Source organism: Solanum dulcamara, chromosome 7 (genome assembly GCF_947179165.1).
Source record: "Solanum dulcamara chromosome 7, daSolDulc1.2, whole genome shotgun sequence".
NCBI classification, from domain to species: Eukaryota; Viridiplantae; Streptophyta; class Magnoliopsida; order Solanales; family Solanaceae; genus Solanum; species Solanum dulcamara.
In genome coordinates, this window is record NC_077243.1 from 14,618,381 (window position 1) to 14,637,271 (window position 18,891).

Here is an 18,891-nt window from a genome sequence, read left to right on the forward strand (position 1 = left end):
CACAACCACAATACAGTGAATCAACAGTCATAATTACCAAGAACATGTTCATTTTAAGCCATAGACAATAAACAATCATTTCACACGTTTCATTTCAAATTTCCCTATTCATATACATATATGCATACAGATGAAGCAACTATCAAGCACATATAACACATACGGAAAGACAAAATCATCACCTATCTCGAAATCAAGTTTTGGGAAACTCTAAAATGCTGGAGCTTTTTCTTTCCGAGTTCGTTCGTCTTGTTCTTGGTCTAAAAACATTTACACATATGCAAATGATCAATAAAATGACCTAGTTTATCTGACTTATAACAAAATTCCAACCCTTAGCCAAACCCATGATCCTAATTGTTGACACCCAATTTTTACCCTCAACAATGTAATTTTTACAAAAAAATAAAAATAAAAATAATAATAATAATAAATAATAATAATACAATAATAATAAAATATATATATATAATTAAATAATAATAATAATAATAATAATAAAACGAAATATACATATATGGTATCTCTTAGTAATATTTAAATTTGACTTATAAAAACAAAATTATTATTTACCATAATTAATTATTTCGTAAATTAATAATTAGTTACAATGAGGTTAATCATTTTACTTTTGTTAAAATTAAGAAAATCGTAAATTAATTCGTCTAATTTGATAACCAATTTCACTAATTAATTTTACGTTTTCATTACTTCTCCTAAATAACAAATAATTAATATTGAATTAACAATTTTTTTTTTTTTTATTCTTCCATTAATGCTACAACACGCAAATAATATATATGTCATCTCCTCGTCAAAAAATAAAAATAAATAAATCAATAAATAAATAATAATAATAATAATAATAAATAAAGAAATTAAAAAATATATATATTATTTATTCATCCGAAAATAAAAATAATAAAAAATAAAATAATAATATTCTGCACACCTTTTTGTCCCTCTTTTAAAATAATAATAAATAAATAAATAATTAAATAATTTAATCTTTCGTAAAATAAAAAATAAATAAATAAAAATATATAATAATAATAAAAAATAATTTACTACCCACACTTTGTCCCCTCCCCGTTTCCCTATACTAATAAAAAACTAACGTGTGCCCCCGCCCATACCCCTTTGTCTCTAAACTATATATATATTTATATTCATCCGAAATAAATAAAATAAACAAATAATTTTGCCTGTCCAAATATATCTATATCTATATATATATTTATATTCATTCGAAGTAAATAAAATAAACAAATAATTTTGCCTATCCAAATATATATATATATATATATATATATATATTATATTCATCCAATTTTTACCCTCAATAATGTAATTTTTTCAAAAAATATACAAATAAAAAATAAAAATAAAATAAAAATAAATAAATAATAATAAAAACAATATATATATATATTATTATTTTTAAATAATTTCGGTATATATATATATTAAATAATTTTTGAATATAATATATTTTTATCATTTATTCGAATATTGTCTCAAAAAGATTTTTATCTTTTTTTAAATAAATATTTTTTTTTTCCAATTAGTTTGACTTAGTTAACAAACTCATATTTCAAGTTAATTTGTTTAAAATTTAAGCTAAATATTTTACTTGTCAAAAGCAAGAGCTTGTTAATTAATTGACATTTACCCATTTTATTTTAATTCTAGCCTTCTTCAAATAAATTGAAATAATTAGATTTTATAAAAAACTTGAAATATTTTTAGTTATTTTAAAATCATCTTTATTTGTTTTAAGATAATGTATATAGTTTGTATAATTATTACCATTTAAGAATATTCAAAATTGATCTAAAAGGGGGATTTTTATTTTGTAAATTATTCCATAAATTAGTAGCTTTTATTTTTGAATTAATCAGTTTATAATTAAGTTAACTATTTTATCTTATTTTTGTTAGAATCAATTTTTGTAGTCATTTCTTATAACCATTTTTTAATATATCTAACTACCCCTTAGATTATTATATTACCTATCCATACTACTAAATACATCCTCCCATACCCCTTTTGAGAATATATATATATACATACTAATCTCATTTCCTTTTTCAAAAAACTTCCTACACGCGTGGCCCCCTCACCCTATATAATAATAATAAAAAAATATATAATATATTAACATGCCATCTTTTTTGTCTCCTCCATATATATATATATATATATTAAAATGTCATCATTCCTTGTCCCCTTCATTTTCAAAATAACCGTGCCCCTTTTTCCCCATACCCTATATATATAATAAAATATATATATTCATCCTAATAAAAAATAAAAGCAAATAAATAATAATAAATAAATATATAAATAAATCCCTGCCCATACCTTATTAAAATAAAAAGTATAATAATAAAAAATATATAAATCCCATACCCTTTTTTTTCAGAAAACATATTTTTAATTAACTAACCACGCGTGCCCCCTCCCCATACCCTATATTAATACTATATATATATATATATATATATATATATATATATATATATATTTCTTTCAGCTATTTTATATTTCTATTCATCCCGCATTATTTTAATATTTTGCCCATTCCGCATTATTTTAATATTTTGCCACATTCCGTATTATTTTAATATTTTGCCACATTCCGCATTATTTTATTATTTTTTCACCGTTCCGTATTATTTTAATAATCCGCCCATTCCGCATTATTTAAATATTCCACCCATTTCGTATTAATTATTATTTTTCCACCATTCCGCATTATTTTATATTTTCGCCCACTCCACATTATTTTAATCATCCGTTATTATTTTTATTTTATATTTAATTTCTATCTCCCTATAAATAGAGGGATTAGACAGAACAAGGGGGGCGGACACGAACAAAGACAGAATAGGGAAGAATTTTTGAATTTTCTCTCAATTTGAACTCGATTTTACTTGAAAAACAAGGGTATATTCGTGACCAAAGCATTTCCGTTCACTGCCCAGCAACAGGTAATATTTATTCCGTTCTTCTTTTATTTCTCATTGTTATTATCATAAAAGGTTATCCTAAATTATTATCTTGCTAATTTCGTCATTATTTTCTTGTTTTGCATGAACACCCCTGGAGCAAAAATGGAGTCTTGATCTGAGACTCGATATAATCATCCTACCCTCACATGGAGTCGATGTCCTAGATCTTTTAAAAATAGTAAACGAATAAGATCGCCATATTCAGTGTCAATCCGGGCTGTTTATATTTTTAGCATTTATCATTATTGTTATTATTATTCTTATTATCAGTGTCTGTTTATTTGATGTCGTTATTATTGTTATTTTAATTATTATTGCTATTATTATTATTAGTATATTTTATTTTCTGTTATTACTATTATTATTATTATTTTCGCTGTCAATATTATTAATAGAAGTAGTAGTATGTTTTTTTTTTTCCGTTAGTATTACTATTATTATTATTATTATTATTACTATTTTCGTTATTCATATTAATATTATTATTTTCATTATTAATATTATTAAGAGAAGCAGTAGAATGTTTATTTTTCTGTTAGTATTACTATTATTATTATTATTATTATTATTATTATTATTGTTATTATTATTTTCGTTATTATTATTATTAGTAGTAGTATATATTTTTATTATTACCGTTTTTATTATTATTATTAGTAGTAGTAGTAGTATCTTATTTAGTGTTAGCATTATTATTATTATTATTATTATTATTAGTTTATTAATATTTTCGTAATTATTATTATCATTATTATTAGTACATTTTGTTTACTGCTATTATTATTAATGTTACCATTATTATTATTATGTTATTATATGTATTATTATTTTCGTTATTAATATTATTAGTAGTACTATTATTATTATTATTATCATTTTCGTTATTATTATTATTATTATTATTATTTGCATTATTATTATTATCATTTTCGTCATTATTATTAATAGCTATTTTTTTACTATTATTATTACTTCGTTAATATTACTATCATCATTTCATTACTATTATTATTATTATTATTTTCGTCATTATTATTATTAATAGTAGCAATGTTTTTTTATTCACTATTATTACTATCATTGTTAGTATTTTTGTTATTATTATTGTTATTACTATTATCATTACTAGTATAGTTATCATTATTAATATCATCATCATTATCATTATTATTATTATCATTATTTATTGTTATTATCATTATTATATTTATCGATATTTTATTTATGATTATTATTATTATTATTATTATTATTATTATACTATTATTGTTATTATTTTATTATTATTATATGTTATTGTTATTTGTTATTAACGTTATTATTTATTATGCTTATTGTTATTATTCTTATTATTATTATTGCTATTGTTATTATTATCTATTTATTATTATTCGTATTATTGCTATTATATTTACCGTTATCATATTATTATTATTATTATTGCAATTATTATTATTGTTGTTGTTATCACTATTTATCATTATTATTATTATTATTATTATTTACTTATTATTATTATTATTATTATCATTATTATACTAGTATAGTTTATTTACTATTATTATTACTACTATTATTGTTGTTGTTGCTGTTGTTATGAGTTGTAGTTATATTTTATTTTACTGTTAGTATTATTATTATTATTATTATTATTGTCATTAGTATTAGTAGTATTTCTATCTACTATTATTATTATTATTATTATTTTCTTCATCATTATTATTATTATCGTTACTATTATTATTCATAGTATTTTATTTTACTATTATTATTATTAATATTATTATCGTTATCTTTATTAGTATTATTAGTATTAAATTCGTTATCATTATTATCCTTAGTATTTTTTAGTGTTACTATCATTATTATTATTATTATTATTATTATTTACTGCCGTTATTAATATTATTATTTCTATTATTATTATTATTGTTATTATTATTATTTATCATATTATTATTATTATTATTGTCGTTGTGTTCTCACTAATGCAATAGCTAACATTATATGGATATTTAGATTTGTGAAACTTTAATTAAAATGGTTCATCATAATAAAAGAAATCAATATTTTTCTTTAAGGCTTAGTTATTAAAATACATATATATCGCATTTAAACACTCACTTAGTTACTAAGCTTTGTTTTCAAAACTTTTGAGCAACCTTTTTATAATTTTAATCATTTAACCTAAGTTTGGCCGGTAATCGTTTTTTAACGAATCTTGAAGGATGCCTAACCCCTTCCCTTTAGGATAACTAGAACCCTTATCTAGAATCTCATAAGCTAAGTAGACCACTAATCGGAGATCATTTTTTTAGCATTGAATAAGTTAATTATTTAGGTATCCTAATTTACCTTAGAAATAATTAGGTGGCGACTCCTTAGAATTAAATAATTTAGGAATCATCAATATGTTGTACACCGTTTGACATCGAGTTAAAATGGGGTATAACAGCTTGGCGACTCCGCTGGGGAAATAAAGGTTCTAAACCATAACAGACTTAGGTTAATAATTTGAATTTCTTTATATTTTTAGTTTTTCTTTTTTTTAATTGTTTGATGATTTATGTTATGATTATTTATTTGCTATTGCTTGATATTAATGTATGTTTGCAATTATTTTGTTGCTTTATATATTTGAATATTTGTTACTGTTTATATAAACTGTCATTCCGTTCATACTTCCTCCAATTCTGGAAAATTGACACTATCACACGTACACGTGAGGTGTGTTTTGCGCACCCACAAAGTTTTTTTCAAAAATCCCAAAATTTAGGAGAGTTGGCGTATGCGCGGGGTGTCCGGATCTTTTTCCGTGTGGCCGCGCAGCCTTTTCACTCGAGTTGTCCACTCGGGAACCTTTTGTCTAGTAAGCCAAATCTTAGAAAAAACATAAGATAGAGTTGTGCTTCCCTTCGAACTAATCATGCATGCATACGCCTTAGGTGGATTGACCCAAGGTGTCAATTCCACATTTAAGAAACCACCCATACGTCGACGGGTTTCATGACCCAACGACCAATAAGCATATTTTATGGAACGTGATAATGATAGACTGATCCAAGCCAATTTTGACATAATGAGTTTGGAAAATGTGTCCTCATTTTATTAATTTGTATTGTAGGATGGATTCAACTCCCCAAATACCCAAAATTAGGATGGTCGAGGGTGTCCCGTACAAATTGAAGAAATGGTGGGAAAATTTTAGCCTCATCGAGAAATCAGCAATTACGAAAAAATTGGGCTTCCTCCCTATGCTATTCAAGGTCTCCCCGGATAATCATGTGGTTAGCGCATTACTTCCATTTTGGGATCCAGATCGTGTTGTGTTCGCATTCAAAGACTTTGAGTTAACACCCACATTGGAGGAAATCTACTATTTCACTAGTTTGAAGTATCGAGGAAGAAGTCAAATTATCCCACACGGTCAATCAGGGAAGAAATTTCTTCGATACTTAGGATTGAAAAACACTAGGAAACTAGGGTGTTTCAAACACAATTGGGTTTTCTTGGATTACTTATATGGGCGGTATGGATGTTCGGACAGTTACAAATTATTCAGAAAAGAATTCTCTTGCACCTCTACCCATTGGCAAGCTAACCGTCCTATTGCATTTGCTGTGGCTTTACTAAGAACCTTGGTATTTCCACAAGAACATGGGAAGATTAGCACTTGTATATGTTATGTGGCTAAAGCACTTTTCAAAGGAGTCGACGGAAAAGAAATCACTTTGGTTCCTATGTTTTGGCTGAAATACTTCGAGCCCTTGGAAAGTGTAAAAGAGGAGAAACAAGTTTCTTTGAAGGTTGCAATCTTCTTTTGCAAATGTGGGCGATGGAACATTTTTACCAACGTGATGACATGGTAGACATATGTTTTAGTAATACAAGTCATATTAATAGTTTTTATGATAGGATGAAAAAGTTTGTGTCTCCAGTTGGTACTAATGATTGGTACAAATTCTTGATTTCTCGCACTAGTGACCAAATTCAATGGAAATACCCACTACTCTCATGTCCTATTGCATTCATAAGGTGTAGAGGATTTTACTACATCGAGCTCATTGGATTGGAAGGTCTCCAACCATATGCCCCAATATGCGTGCTTCAACAGTTCGGTCAAGCACAAATGATTCCTCTACAAGCAAATATGAAATCTTCTGAAATTTCCTTCGGATCAGACTTTAAAGTCCTTAGAGTTGATAAGATTCTTCATGAATGGGATAATATCATCACGTTTGAGATAGGAGATGGACCAGCAAGAAGAACTCCAGAATATCAGGCATGGCTTCGAGAAGATCGCAATAGCATAAGCCCGGAAGGTGAACAGGGCTTTGAGGATATTAGGACGACGATTTGGATACGACACTGTCATCTTGGAACCAAAATAGTTACACCAGAAATGTGGGCTCAAATGGTGAATATAATACAGATTCTGGATAATACGAGAGTAGGATCTAACAGTGTTGGAGCATCATCTTCGTCCACTTCACCATTTTGATTAAGAGCAAGAATTAGGCTAAGTCTTTGTTTCCATTTTTTCATCTTTCCATGTATTTTGTTGATTATTGCACCCTTTTATTGTTGTTTAATGAAAATTGGATTTTTTTTTGTCTTCCAAACTCAAATTATCTCAAGTTAATAGCTTGGATCAACCTATCATAAATCTCGTTATTTGGCATTTAGGCCCACCTTTGGCATAAAAGAGGTCCCGTGCATATTAGGTCGCATTTGTACTATTAATTTCTCTTCTTACTATGTAATTTATTTGCTATGTGGTACATGTTCCCTTATTTGCCAACATTATTTGCCTAATTGATTATTCGATTTATACTAATATATTTCTTTTCTTTTTGTTTTACAGAGGTTTCTTTTTCCTTTCTAATTTATTTCCCCAAAGGTTGATTCGTGTTGACTGCGAACTAGCGGATCATCCATACTTCACTAGATCAAAAGGCCGATCACCCGCTGATATGACTGGTTCAAGTGCATCCGATCAAGATGGTTTAGGACTTGTCACTATCCCAAGAGATGAACCTGAGGCTTCAGAAGGAAGGGATCCTATTTCTTATAATGAACATATTGCTAACCTGATGCAACAAATGGCCAATATGCAAAGAGAGATCGATCGACTTCGAAACCTTACCAATTTGTCCATTAGCCTAAATACACCACTTCCCGAACATGGGGCAGATGCAACTATTCCACCTGTTGACTCTCCCTCGCCTCAAGACTTCCTTCCAAATCCTTCCCCTTTCAAAACCAATATGACTGCTCCTAAACAACCCGTCAACCAACCACAAGTCAATTTCGCAAACATCAACTCACAACAAACCAATCCACTACTTTTCACTACCCCTTATGTTTCCCAAACTCCAGTCTTCCAAACTACACTTACCCAAGCTCCACTCACTAAAACTAACCCACTTACCCAAAAAGCCCCACTCACCCAAACCAACCCGCTCATCCAAAAATACCAAACGATCCAACATATACCTGTGACACATACTACAACTCCTAACATGCAATATATGCCACAAGTATACGTAACAGAAGCTTAACTTTTCGTTACTCCAATACCAACCATGCCAGAAGTCGATCCATATGAGGAGATAGAGAGAAAGGCCAGATCAAAAACAGATGAAAGTGTAGCTAGGAAGATTCGTAATTTGAAGGAAACGTTCAAAAGTATCCAACTTCACAAGGAGTGCGAAGGGTTTGAGTATGAGGATTTATGTGTTCATCCTGATATCGAGTTGCCTGTAGGATATAAAGTACCAAAATTTGATGTGTTTGATGGGAAAGGAAATCCACGAGCTCATTTAAGATCGTATTGTGACAAGCTAGTTGGAGTGGGGAAAGATGAGGCGATTAGAATGAAATTATTCATAAGGAGTTTGACAGGAGAAGCACTGGATTGGTATACAAGTCAAGATCCGAAGAAATGGCATAGTTGGAGTATCATGGCACAGGATTTCATGGATAGGTTCAAGTTCAACACTGAGGCCATACCAGATAGATTTTATTTGATGAAATTAGAAAAAAAGTCGACGGAGTCTTTTAGAGAATATGCCATGAGATGGAGAGCAGATGCTGCAAAGGTTCAACCTGCGATGACAGAAAGTGAGATGACCTCCCTTTTTATACAATCTCAAAAAGATGCAACGTATTATGAAAAGATGATAAGCGTGGTAGGACAAAAGTTCTTTGAAGTTGTAAGGATGGGAGAATTCATTGAAGAAGGTATTAAAACTGGGAGAATCACTAATTTGGCAGTCTTACAAGCAACAACTAAAGCAATTCAGTCAGATTCAATTGGAGGAGCCTTTAAGAAGAAGAAGGATGGAGTGTCCGCTGTCATGACCATCCAGGAACGTAGGCCAAACCAAATGTTAACATACCAAAACCCTTTACCCCAACCTTCATACCATAGTCAGTATACCCAAGTCCCTCAACCATATTACCAGCCTTCTGTCGCCCCTTATCCAGTTTACACTACTCAGCCAATATATTATCCATCCAGAGCGCCCACTTATCCAAATCCCTCACAATACCGACCTACATACCCACCTCAATCCCATTATCAAACACAAATTTGCCTATCAAATCCACCAAGGCCCCGCCCAAACTTTGAAAGAAGACCACCCAAAACCTATACACCTTTAGCCGAACCTTTATCCCAACTATATGAAAGGTTGAGAACCGCAGGGATACTCCAACCAATCCAAGCACGAATTCCCAACCCCCTTCCTGGATGGTATGATGACACTAAGCATTGTGTCTATCACTCTGGAGCTGCTGGACATGACACCGAAAACTGTCTTACTCTCAAGGACAAGATTGAGGCATTAATCAAAGAAGGAGTTATTCAACTCAGAGGTGCTGCCCCCAATGTAAATAACAATCCTCTTCCAAATCATGAGAATGTGAACATGATCACCATTGATGAAGAATGCAATTTGGAAGGGACTATTTTGCCAATCAAAGAAGAGAAGAATGTTATGTCATCTGCCTTTATTGCTCCCATTATCACAATCCAGGCGCGAGCGCCATTTGAAGTGGAAGTTTTGGTTCCTAAACCTAAAATTACGGTTTTAGTTGCTCAATCAACTCATTTTGATACTAAAGCAGTTCCCTGGAGTTACTCAACTGACACAAAGGACAAAGGGAAAGGAAAGGTAGTTGTAGAAGTTGCTGCTGCCGGAATGATAAGATCGGGGCGATGTTATGCCCCTGAAGGTGTTGCACGAATCGTACCGAATAAGGAAGTTAACCAAAAGAAAGTTGTGACAGAAGCTGAAATAGAGGATTTTTGGAGGAAAATGCCAATAAAAGAATATTCTGTTGTTGAACAGTTGAAGAAGACTCCCGCCCAAATTTCCTTGATGTCATTATTGATGAGTTCTGAAACTCACAGGAGCGCTTTGGTGAAAGTTCTAAGTGAAGCTTATGTTCCGGCCAATATCACAAGTGAGAATCTTTCAGCCATGGTAGGGCAGGTTTTGGAAGCAAACAAAGTCTGTTTTCACGAAGAGGAATTACCATATGAAGGTTTGGGACATAACAAAGCATTGAACATCACTGTCAGGTGTAGGGACAAGTTTGTTTCTAGAGTTCTGATTGACAATGGTTCAGCTGTTAACATATGTCCTTTCAATACCCTTCGAGCTTTGGGAATTAATATTGGGAAAATTCGTGAAAGTCATGTGAGGGTTAGAGGTTTTGATGGAACACAAAGGGGAGTCATTGGCGAAATTGATTTGCCACTGCAAATTGGACCCGAGGAGTTCGTGGTAGAATTCCAAGTATTGGACATACCTGCTAGTTACAATTTATTGCTTGGGAGGCCTTGGATCCATATGGCTGGTGCGGTCCCTTCTACCCTGCACCAAAATTTGAAATTTGTTTGGAACCACCACGAGATTATTGTTCATGGAGAAGGTAGTAATTCCATGTATCCTGAGAATTCAATCCCTGTTGTTGAAAGTATGGAAGAACTGGATGGGTCTGTGTTCCATACTAAAGAGATTGTGTGTGTCCATCAAACCGAAAGGGTAAAGTTACCACGTGTGCTTGTGATGGTGGCTTGGGAAATGTTGAAGAATGGTTTCATGCCTGGTCGATGTCTTGGAGTGAACTTAGGTGGAATAGTGGAATCAATTCAATTGTCGGGCCAGAAATACACCTTTGGTTTGGGATACAAGCCTACTCCTGAAGAAGTCTCATTGGCCGATCTCAAAAGGAAAAGTGACATTTCATTGCCCCATCCCATTCCGCACTTGAATCAGTCATTTTCCAAGGCATATATTATAAAGGAATCAGAGGAAGACGCTGAAAACACCCTCGTGGAAGGACTCAAAAACTTATTTATAGAAGAAGTGGAATGCAACATGATCTTGGAGGATTGTACCGAGATTCCGACCATATGGGATGTGGAGCCTGGAGATGCTTTGAACAATTGGACTTATAACCCATCCCCGTTTCCTCAAAAATCTTGGTAGATGTTTGTACTAGAATTAATGAAATAACATGATTCAAAATTGAGGCCTGAATCATGTTTAAGAATCTTTAAATGTTTTGCCTCCACTTTTGAAATCTTAAATGCCACATCTAAGCCATATTTTCTGCTTTAAAATTCAAAATTTTGTACTTAATTATAAATTTTATTTATTTTTTTACTCCCTTTCAACGAGCAAATTAATGAATCTTCCAATACCGAGAATGTGACATGTAATGAAATGAGCAAACAAATCTCAAATACCGAGCAATCTTTTGCGGAATATGAAGAAGAGGTGCAACCTGAAAAGTTGACTGAAGATTTTGAACATTTTGAGAATAAAATAAAGCCAAATTTGGATGAAACTGAGATGGTAAATTTGGGAGATTCAGAACTAATGAAAGAAACAAGAATTAGCATCCATTTGACTCCGTCTCAAATAAAGGAACTTATTGATCTTTTGGGATAATATATGGATGTATTTGCATGGTCTTATGATGATATGCCGGGTCTAAGCACAAACATTGTTTCACATAAGTTGCCAACTAATCCATCTTGTCCCCCAGTGAAGCAAAAGCCAAGGAAGATCAAGCCTGATCTGAGTTTAAAAGTTAAGGAAGAAGTTTCTAAGTAAATCGACGCCAACGTCATCCGAGTCACAAAGTATCCTACATGGTTAGCTAATATAGTGCCAGTGCCAAAGAAAGATGGAAAAATCAGAGTATGTGTAGACTATCGAGACCTCAACAAGGCCAGTCCGAAAGATGATTTTCCACTTCCAAACATTCACATACTTATTGATAATTGTGCAAAGCATGAGTTGCAGTCATTTGTTGATTGCTTTGCAGGCTACCATCAGATTCTAATGGATGAAGAAGACGCTGATAAAACGGCATTCATCACACCTTGGGGAGTGTATTGTTATCGAGTAATGCCTTTCGGACTCAAGAATGCAGGAGCAACATACATGAGAGCTATGACTACCATTTTTCATGACATGATCCATAAGGAGATTGAAGTCTATGTAGATGATGTCATTATCAAGTCACAAAAGAGCTCCAATCACCTCACAGATTTAAAGAAGTTCTTTGATAGGTTGAGGCGGTATAATCTGAAATTAAATCCTGCAAAGTGTGCATTTGGTGTCCCTGCTGGAAAGTTGTTGGGTTTCATTATGAGTAGGAAGGGCATAGAATTGGATCCTTCAAAAATAAAGGCTATTCAAGACTTGCCCCCTCCAAAGAGTCGAAAGGATGTAATGAGTTTTCTTGGTCGACTAAATTACATTAGTCGATTCATTGCACAGTCGACTATAATTTGTGAACCAATCTTCAAGTTGTTAAGGAAAGACGCTGCCATTAAATGGACTGAAGATTGTCAACAAGCTTTTGACAGAATCAAGGAGTACTTGTCTAGTCCGCCCGTCTTGGTGCCTCCAAAATCGGGGAGACCATTGCTACTATATATGTCAGTATCGGACAATGCATTTGGATGTGTGTTAGGACAACATGATGAAACTGGGAGGAAAGAACAGGCTATATACTACTTGAGCAAGAAATTCACGCCTTATGAAGCCCGGTATACTTTATTGGAACGCACTTGTTGTGCCTTGACTTGGGTTGCACAAAAGTTAAGACATTACTTATGCGCGTATACCACTTTTCTCATCTCAAGGATGGATCCACTCAAATACATATTTCAGAAGCCTATGCCAACGGGGAAGTTGGCAAAATGGCAAATTTTACTAAGTGAATTCGATATTATTTATGTCACTCAGAAGGCCATCAAGGGACAGGCGCTTGCTGATCATCTTGCTGAAAACCCTGTGGATGAAGAGTACGAACCTCTTAAAACTTATTTCCCTGATGAAGAGGTGTTATTTATTGGAGAGGATATTTTAGAAGAATATCATGGGTGGAGGATGTTCTTTGATGGTGCTGCAAATTCTAAAGGAGTCGGTGCTGGGGCAGAGCTTGTCTCAGAATCAGGTCAACATTATCCAGTCTCAGCGAAATTCAAGTTTCTATGCACTAACAATATGGCGGAGTATGAAGCTTGTATTCTTGGACTTAGAATGGCTGTTGATATGAATATACAAGAATTGTTGGTTATAGGTGACTCAGACTTATTGATTCACCAGGTACAAGGCGAATGGAGCACCAAGAATGTGAAGATACTCCCCTATTTGCAATGTGTGAAGGAAATATGCAAGAAATTTATCAAGATAGAGTTCAGGCATATTCCTAGAGCTCAAAATGAATTCGCAGATGCCTTGGCAACCATGTCTTCTATGATTCAACATCCAGACAAGAATTACATAGATCCAATCAAAATCAATGTGCAGGATCAACCGGCCTATTATTTCCATGTGGATGAAGAAATGGATGGAGAACCATGGTACTATGATATTGTGAGGTATCTCAAAGAAGGAGATTATCCAGAAGGCATAAGCAATATTCAAAAGAGAACACTGCGGAGGCTTGCAAATCACTTTTTCTTAAGTGGAGAAATCCTTTATAGGAGGACTCCAGATTTAGGTTTATTAAGGTGTGTTGACTCCCAAGAGGCGAACAAGTTGATTGAAGAAATACATGGGGGTACTTGCGGGCCACACATGAATGGTTTTACTTTGGCAAAGAAGATTGTGCGGGCCGGATATTTCTGGATGACTATGGAAACAGACTGCATTCACTTTGTGAGGAAATGTCATCAATGTCAGATTCATGGTGATTTGATCCGAGTTCCACCGAATGAACTCAATGTGACGAGTTCTCCTTGGCCGTTCGTAGCCTGGGGCATGGATGTCATCGGTCCTATTGAGCCAGCCGCATCAAATAGACACAGGTTCATTTTGGTAGCTATCGATTACTTCACAAAATGGGTAGAAGCATCCTCACATAAGTCTGTGACAAAGAAGGTGGTGACAGATTTTGTTCGCAATAACATAGTTTGTAGATTTGGCATCCCCCATTCGATTATAACAGATAATGGAGCTAACCTCAATAGCGGTTTGATGCATGAGATATGTGATAAGTTCAAAATCATTCACCGCAATTCTACTCCTTATCGACCACAGATGAATGGAGCAGTTGAGGCTGCCAACAAGAATATCAAAAGAATATTGCGAAAGATGATTGATAATTATAAGCATTGGCATGAAAATTTACCGTTTGCCCTCCTTGGCTATCGCACCACGATTAGGACTTCGACTGGGGCAACACCTTATCTTTTGGTTTATGGAACAGAAGCAGTATTACCAATGGAAGTTGAGATACCATCCCTGAGGATAATCCAAGAAGCTGAGTTGAGTGATGCCAAATGGATACAAAGCCGATATGAACAATTGATGCTCATTGATGAAAAAAGAATGAATGCAGTTTGTCACGGACAACTTTATCAACATAGGATGGCCAAAGCTTTCAATAAAAAGGTAAGACTGAGACAGTTCAGGCCTGGACAATTGGTGTTAAAACGGATATTCCCGCACCAAGAAGAAGCTAAGGGGAAGTTTGCGCCTAATTGGCATGGGCCTTATGTGGTTCACAGAGTGTTGACTGGAGGAGCGGTGATTCTAGCAGAAATGGACGGAAAGATATGGCCGAAAGCCATCAATTCAGATGCGATTAAAAAATACTATGTCTAAGAGCCTTTATATTGTTTTCATGTAATATTTCATGTAATATTGAAGAACTACGTTCCGACCTGATTCCCTTGGCGGGATACGTAGGAAACTTATATCGGGTCTGGTCACTTAGAAGAAATTATAAAGAAGATCCCATTGTTATGTACTATGAACTACGCCTGGCCTGATTCCCTTGGTGGGATACGTAGGCGGCCTGTATCGGCTTCGGTCACATTATGAGAAAATTTTCATTTCCCTCCTTCTTATTATTATTTTGTATATGATAATTACGTATAGTCTAGTTCATGTTGGATACCTAGGCAACCAGTAAAGGACTCGGCCCCTTTGTTTCAATTCTCAAGGAATGTATTCACGAATTACGTATGGTTTGGTCTTTTCGTTATCATGATGAAATATCATTATCTCTCTTTACCAAAACTGGGACAGTTTTGCGGGCAACATTAGAAGAAGACGTCAAGAAAATTGAAGAGTATGTGGGAAATAGAATAATCAGGTTGAAGAAAGAAAAGGACGTTTGCTTCGTTTCACGACACGTCGCAATCTAAAATTTTGCAGAAATTCTTTACTATTATATATATATATATAATTTATCTTATTACTTTTAATATGGACCTTTACACCAAATATTTTCCTGTTATTTATTAGCCAAGATTTAGAATAGACGGGGATTGCAAGTCCAAACTAAGTTGAAGAAAGAAGGAGTATGAAGAACCAAGGCTTCAAAGTCAATGCGAATCAACCTCCCCCCAAAACTCATAATTTTTCTTTGAATGCAGGCTTGCCAGAATTATCGGCCAATAAAGAGGTCAACATATTTACAGCCTCGGAAGGATCATATGCTGAATGGTTTGAATTACTTATAAATTTATGTTTTAAATCAAGCTTCTCGAAAATTCCAAATATCTTGATTTCACAAATATTTTCAGTTGTACTACCTATGATATTAAATGCCCCGCATAAATATTCTCAAATGCACTCCACGAATACTTTCAAATAATTTTAAGTGCAATACGCTATACAAATGCTTTCAGATATCTTCGAACACATCGCACAGATGTCTTGAAATCTTTTCAAATGCACTGCATAAATGCTTTTAATTATTATCAAATGCACTGCACAAATGCTTTCAATTATTATCAAATGCACTGCACAAATACTTTCAATTATTATCAAATGCACTGCACAAATGCTTTCAATTATTATCAAAAGCACTGCACAAATGCTTTCAAATATTATCAAATGCACTGCACAAATGCTTTCAAATATTTTCAAATGCACTGCACAAATGCTTTCGATATATTCAAATATTTTATTGCGCTCCACATGGCTTTCAATTGCTTTCTACTGCTTTGCACAAATGCTTTAAATACAATTGTATAAAACGCTTGCAAAGTTGCAATATTTGCAAAGACATTATTTTCATTAATCATTGACTTGAGGAGTTGTAATCTTCATTAAAGTCGCATTCTTCATAAATCATCTGGGTTAAAGCCTCATTTCATTAATCATTGCTGAAAGACACCACTATCATGAATCATCGGCTTTAAAAGTCTATTTTTCATACGCTTCGATTTTATTTAATCATTACGGCTTGCAAGGCCGCATTTTCATATATACTCGCACCCTAAATGTGTCATTCCCATAAGCTTATTGCACATTGCTCTATATTTAATATTTACTAATTGTCTTATCAAGTTTAAGTTTTGCAGAAATCGCAGCATAACGTGGAATTATTTCTAAGCAGTGAACGGGGATGTTTATTGGAAAGTCAAACTCACCAACAATGGTCATGAATCTACTCTCGAACTCTACTCAACCTACTTCCATAATTCAGGTTTTAAAATCCAATCTCGCCATTATTCGTTATTGGGACGATTTCTTTGGAGTTAGGCTTTACTTCGTTCTTCCCAATATTCTCGCCCCTTGTCGAGTCCAGGTTTTTAATTCCACTTTATCTCTTTATATTGTCAATACGCTCCCTTTTGCTTCGCTTCATTTTTCATAAACTTCATTTTAACATTGATGTCCGGGACAAAATTGGCTATTATATCAACTTCTTTGCCCAAAAACTCTTTCATCGTCTTCGGTCAAAGAGGGACAGCTGTTGACACCCAATTTTTACCCTCAACAATGTAATTTTTACAAAAAAATAAAAATAAAAATAATAATAATAATAAATAATAATAATACAATAATAATAAAATAATAATAAAATATATATATAAAATTAAATAATAATAATAATAATAATAATAATAATAATAATAAAACGAAATATACATATATGGTATCTCTTAGTAATATTTAAATTTGACTTATAAAAAGAAAATTATTATTTACCATAATTAATTATTTCGTAAATTAATAATTAGTTACAATGAGGTTAATCATTTTACTTTTGTTAAAATTAAGAAAATCGTAAATTAATTCGTCTAATTTGATAACCAATTTCACTAATTAATTTTACGTTTTCACTACTTCTCCTAAATAACAAATAATTAATATTGAATTAACAATTTTTTTTTTATTCTTCCATTAATGCTACAACACGCAAATAATATATATGTCATCTCCTCGTCAAAAAAATAAAAATAAATAAATCAATCAATAAATAAATAATAATAATAATAAATAAAGAAATTAAAAAATATATATATTATTTATTCATCCGAAAATAAAAATAATAAAAAATAAAATAATAATATTCTGCATACTAATAAAAAACTAACGCGTGCCCCCGCCCATACCCCTTTGTCTCTAAAATATATATATATTTATATTCATCCGAAATAAATAAAATAAACAAATAATTTTGCCTATCCAAATATATCTATATCTATATATATATTTATATTCATCCGAAATAAATAAAATAAACAAATAATTTTGCCTATCCAAATATATATATATATATATTATATTCATCCAATTTTTACCCTCAATAATGTAATTTTTTCAAAAAATATACAAATAAAAAATAAAAATAAAATAAAAATAAATAAATAATAATAAAAACAATATATATATATATATTATTATTTTTAAATAATTTCGGTATATATATATATTAAATAATTTTTTAATATAATATATTTTTATCATTTATTCGAATATTGTCTCAAAAAGATTTTTATCTTTTTTTAAATAAATATTTTTTTTTTCCAATTAGTTTGACTTAGTTAACAAACTCATATTTCAAGTTAATTTGTTTAAAATTTAAGCTAAATATTTTACTTGTCAAAAGCAAGAGCTTGTTAATTAATTGACATTTACCCATTTTATTTTAATTCTAGCCTTCTTCAAATAAATTGAAATAATTAGATTTTATAAAAAACTTGAAATATTTTTAGTTATTTTAAAATCATCTTTATTTGTTTTAAGATAATGTATATAGTTTGTATAATTATTACCATTTAAGAATATTCCAAATTGATCTAAAAGGGGGATTTTTATTTTGTAAATTATTCCATAAATTAGTAGCTTTTATTTTTGAATTAATCAGTTTATAATTAAGTTAACTATTTTATCTTATTTTTGTTAGAATCAATTTTTGTAGTCATTTCTTATAACCATTTTTTAATATATCTAATCACCCCTTAGATTATTATATTACCTATCCATACTACTAAATACATCCTCCCATACCCCTTTAGAGAATATATATATACATACTAATCTCATTTCCTTTTTCAAAAAACTTCCTACACGCGTGGCCCCCTCACCCTATATAATAATAA

At 31.7% G+C, this 18,891-nt stretch overlaps 1 pseudogene; it reads left to right on the forward strand.

Annotated features, from left to right (window-relative positions):
- Window positions 1-8,599: 8,599 nt before the first annotated feature.
- LOC129894541 (uncharacterized) lies at window positions 8,600-15,154 on the forward strand (annotated as a pseudogene).
- The last annotated feature ends 3,737 nt before the right edge of the window (window positions 15,155-18,891 follow it).